Source organism: Eriocheir sinensis, chromosome 29 (genome assembly GCF_024679095.1).
Source record: "Eriocheir sinensis breed Jianghai 21 chromosome 29, ASM2467909v1, whole genome shotgun sequence".
NCBI lineage: Eukaryota > Metazoa > Arthropoda > Malacostraca > Decapoda > Varunidae > Eriocheir > Eriocheir sinensis.
The window spans coordinates 17,850,281-17,855,280 of NC_066537.1; the positions used below are offsets into that span (position 1 = coordinate 17,850,281).

Genomic DNA, 5,000 nt, shown 5'->3' on the forward strand with positions numbered 1-5,000 from the left:
GAAAAAAAAATGAAATAAATAAATAAATATTCTGTACTCTCACACACACAAAAAAAAATCTTACTTTCACATGACTGGCTTTAATTAATCTCGTTATCTCCATATTTACCTGTTGGAGGAGATTCTTTTTCCTCCAACTTTTCCTCCCTCCTCCTCCTCCTCCTCCTCCTCTTCCTTCAACCTATTGGCTTTCCCTTTCTTCGTCTCCTTCATTTCCTTTCCTCGTTCCCCTTCCCTTCTCTTTCCCGACCTTCTCTCTTTTTCCCTTCCTTCTCCTAACTTACCTTTCTTCCCTATCCTCTTTCCTTTTTGGGGCCCCTCCTCTTCCTCTTCCTTTCCTCCTCCTCCATTTCCTCTTCTTCCAGCCTTTTGATTTTCGTTCTCTTTTTTTCCCGTTTTTTTTTCGTTCTCATTTCCTCTTTTGTCTGTCTATAAGAGGAGGAGGAGGAGGAGGAGAAATGGTGGTGGTATCATTGAGAGTACCATAAGGAGGAGGAGAAGAAGAAGGAAACACGGAAACATAGAATGACAGGCAACAGAAAGCCTATTGGCTCATTACGAGGTTGGCTGCTGTGGAGCGGTGATGCTCTGCCTGACAGTCACTTGGTGCCTGTAAAGCAGCTCAAGGCACTTCGGTGCGTGTTTTCAGTTTACTAATGTTGTCACGAAGTCACGGTCGATGCGATTTTTGAAGGAGTTGATGCTTTCCGCACTTACTGCTTCAGCAGGGAGGTCGTTCCAATGGTGTATGACTCGGTTAGAGAAGAAACTCCTACCAATGTCTGTGTTGCATCGCTTACCTTGAATGGGCAGGCCATTGTTTCTAGTTCTTGAGTTGGTCTGTAGCTCAAAGAGCTTGGAGTGGTCGACGTTACTGAAGCTCTTTAGGTACTTGAAGACCTGAATCATATCCCTCGTAGGCGTCTCTTTTCCAGCGTGAAGAGATTAAGTCGCCTGAGTCGTTCTTCATACGGCAGTGCTCTCAAGGGTGGAATCATCTTTGTGGCGCGTCGCTGGAGGAGGAGGAGGGGGAGTAGGAGGAAGAGGAGGAGGAGGAGGAGGAGAACAGGAGAAAGGAAACCGAAGTAGAAAAAAAGTAGAACCAGAAGGAAGAGAAGCAGAAGAGAAAGAGAGAGAAGGAGGAGGAAGAAGAGAAACATGAGAAAAAAAAGAATACCAGAGAGGAAACTGAAGAAGAAGAAGAGAAAGCACCCACAGAAGAAGGAGGAAGAAGATGAGGAGGAGGAGGAAACCAAGAAGAGAAAAGAGGAGAAAGAGGAGGAAGAAAATAAGCAGAACTACCCGCATAATCTCCTTTCTTTTCCTCTCCTCTTATTTTCCTTTCTTTTTTCTCTTCTTTTTTCTCTTTTTTTTCACTGGGCCACCGTGTATTCCTGGAACCAATGCAATTACCTGTAGAAACACCTGGACGAGCGTGTACCCAGGGAAAGAAGAAGAGGAGGAGGAGGAGGAGGAGGAGGGAGGGAAGGAAGGGAGAGATAGATTGGTAAATATATGGATGGGCCGCCCTTTAGAGAGAGAGAGAGAGAGAGAGAGAACCTGTATTTGTGTGTTTGTTTGTTTGTGTGTGTGAAAGAAAGAGAGCAAGAAATAAATATAAAAAAAAGATAGTGAAAGAAATAGAGAGAGAGAGAGAGAGAGAGAGAGAGAGAGACCTACATTTTACGTTCCCATTAGCAATACAAATAAAAATAATAATAATAATAATAATAATAATAATAATAAGAAGAAGAAGAACGAAGGGGAAACTATAATCATATTTGCCTAAGGGACGATCTAAATAAGGGTTTGTCTTTTTTTTCTTAATTAAAACAAAAGAAAAAGAAAAGGTTTGATAATAGCCAATTACACTGTTGTTTTAAGGTAAGGTGTTTTTGTTTCTAGATAATTATTTGTTCGATTTTCTGCTCTTCCTCCTCCTCCTCCTTCTTTTTCCTCCTTCCTTCTTCCTCTCTTCTTCCCTTTCCCTCCTCCTCCTTCTCCTTCTCACCATCATCGTCATCATAATTATTCTCATTCATTTCATCTTCTTCTTCTTCTTCTTCTTCTTCTTCTCCTTTCCTTCCTATCACCTGTATTTTTTTCTTCTCTTTCTCTTTTACAACTATATCTCCTTTTGTTTTCCTCTCCTCCTCCTCCTCCTCCTCCTCCTCCTCCTCCTCCTCCTCCTCCTCCTTCAGCGTAATTAACTTCAGGTAAATGAGTGCCCTCTCTAATTGGTTGTCTCAGGTGACGCGTGGGAACCTTTCTCACCTGTAAGTCATTAACGGGGGAGACATTACCTGGTGAGAGAGAGAGAGAGAGAGAGAGAGAGAGAGAGAGAGAGAGAGTGTGTTCGGTCAAATAATTTCGTGGTGGTTGTGGTGGTGATGGTGGTGGTGGTGGTGGTGATATTTTTAGACTTAACACAATTTTTCATCACCATTTTTTTTTTCTTTTTTTTTTTTCATTTGTCAAAGAATGCACTAGACGCTTCATCATTCCTCCTCCTCCTCCTCCTCCTCGACTCCATTAACAATCTATAATAAACATAACAAAGAGAATATAAGAAAGAAACGCCTCCTCCTCCTCCTCCTCCTCCTCCTCTTCCTCCTCCTTTCTCCCTCTCGTCATTAATCTTGCTCTTCCTCACCTCCTTCCTTTCGTCTTTTCCTCCTCCTCCTCCTCCTCCTCCTCCTCTTCATTTTTCTCATTTTTTCAACTTTCTCTTCTTATCTCTCCTCTCTCTTCTTCCCTCAATCGTTCCTCTTTCATTGCAGAAGTAGCGGAAAGAAGAAGAGGAGGAAGAAGAGGAAGAGGAAGAAGAAGAGGAAAAATATCAAGGTAGGAAGTCATTTTAATTTAGCAGAGGAAGAAGAAGAAGAAGAAGAAGAAGAAGAAGAAGAAGAAGAAGAAGAAGAAGAGGAAGAAGCAGAAAAAGAAGAACAAGAAAAAGAAGATGAGGAGGCGGAAGAAGAGGAGGAAAAATATCAAGGTAGGAAATCATTTTAATTTAGCAAAGTAAGAAGAAGAAGAAGAAGAAGAAGAAGAAGAAGAAGAAGAAGAAGAAGAAGAAGAAGAAGAAGAAGCAAAAATAGAAGAACAAGAACAAGAAGAGGAGGAGGAAGAAGAGGAGGAAAAATATCAAGGTAGGAAATCATTTTAATTTTGCAGAGTAAGAAGAAGAGAAGGAAGAGGAAGAGGAGGAAGAGGAAGAGGAAGAGGAAGAAGAGGAAGAGTATGAAGGTAGCTGGTCCCCTAATTCATGAGGTGCCCCAAAATAGGTTCACCTGGCCGTTAGTGTCTCAGGTGAACTAATTAGCCTTACCTTGAATAGCTCACGACCCGCTGGAAATAACCTGCCCGATGCGTTCCTGGTGCTTCCTCTTCCTCTTCCTCTTCCTCTTGGTTATTTTTTTCTCCTTCTGTCGTTAATATATCAAAATCTCCTTTCTCGCAGTTCTTTTTTTAGCTTCTCATTTTCCTCTTTCCTCTTACAGGCTTCCTCTTTCTCCTCCTCTTCCTCTTCCTCTTCCTCCTCCTCTTGGTTATTTTTGTCTCCTCTTCCGTCGTTAATATATCAAAATCTCCTTTCTCCCAGTTCTTTTTTTAACTTCTTATTTTCCTCTTTCCTCTTACAGTCTTCCTCTTTCTCCTCTTCTTCCTCTTCCTCTTTTTCCATCTTCCTCTTTCGTTAGCACATTAAAACTTCGTCTCCTCTTTCTTTTTTTGGTACATTGGTTTCATTACTTTTCCTCTTGTTCATTTCCTCTTCCTCTTTTTCTTCCTCTTCCTGTGCATTTTTTATCTTCTTTCGTTAATATATAAAAAAAAAATTATCTCTACTTTCTATCTCATTATTCTTCTCTTGCTTTCTTTTGTACTTCATTCTCTCTTTTTCTTCTTATTTTCTTCTTCTTCCTCTTCTTTCTAACGTCCAAAACTTTTCCTTCCAATCACCTCTTTCTCCTCTTCTTCCTCCTTTTTGCTACTCCTTCCCTTCTTTTTTCCTCCTCCTCCTCCTCCTCCTCCTCCTCCTCCTCCTCAAGGTAAAGGTGTGCATTGATCTGCCTTACCTTTGTTAATGAGTTACCTGGCCGACTTTTTCTCAGGTGTGCCGTGCGTAGAGGTTATCACGACTAAATACAGGTAACTCATCCTTCTTCTACCTGTGTGTGTGTACCTGTGCGTGTGTGTGTGTGTGTGTGTGTGTGTGTGTGTGTGTGTGTGTGTGTGTGGACAGGTAGGGAGGTGAAAATTACAGGTGAGCTTCGGTAACGTGTTCAGGTATGCAAGGTTAATGAATAGGAAGAGGAGGAGGAGGAGGAGGAGGAGGAGGAGGAGGAGGAGGGTATGAAGAAGAAGAAGAAGAATGAATGGAATGTAAGAAAGGGGAAAGAAAAGAAGAGGAGGAGGAGGAGGAGGAGAAGAAGAAAAGAGAAAAGAAGAGGAGGAGAAGGAGGAGGAGGAGGAAGAAGAAGAAGAAGAGAAGAACAAGAACAGAGAGGAAAAATACAATAATAAATAAATAATAAAAAGAAATATATGAAAAAAAATAGTCAGGAAGAAGAAGAAGAAGAGGAAGAGGAAGAAGAGGTATTTTAGGAGGAGATAATTAATGTCTTCTTGTAATCAACGTTTAAAAAGGTGTAATTATATGTTTGGAATAGTGCGTTTATATATAGCTATGATTCATAGTGTGTGTGTGTGTGTGTGTGTGTGTGTGTGTGTGTGTGTGTGTGTGTGTGTGTTGACGAGCGGCCGCTGTGATTGGACAAGGGTGTGATGGAGGGAACGGAGGGAAGGGAGAGATAAGGGTGGAGGGAAGGGAGGGAGGGAGGGAACGGAGAGATAAGGGTAGAGGGAAGGGAGGGAGGGAGGGAGGGAAGGGAGAGAAATGGGAAGTTAGTATTGCAGGTCGATTCTCTCTCTCTCTCTCTCTCTCTCTCTCTCTCTCTCTCTCTCTCTCTCTCTCTCTCTCTCTCTCTCTCTCTCTCTCT

The 5,000-nt window shown here is 42.0% G+C and overlaps 1 protein-coding gene across 4 annotated transcripts in view; it reads left to right on the forward strand.

The window, feature by feature from the left end:
* LOC127005244 (metabotropic glutamate receptor-like) overlaps positions 1–2,893 on the forward strand; it is a gene marked incomplete at its 5' end in the record, with an annotated part of 34,504 nt that extends 31,611 nt beyond the window's left edge. For 3 of the 4 annotated variants that reach the window (XR_007758404.1, XR_007758401.1, XR_007758403.1), the window contains 1 exon segment: positions 2,781–2,876. 4 annotated transcript variants of the gene reach the window in all.
* Positions 2,894–5,000: the final 2,107 nt, after the last annotated feature.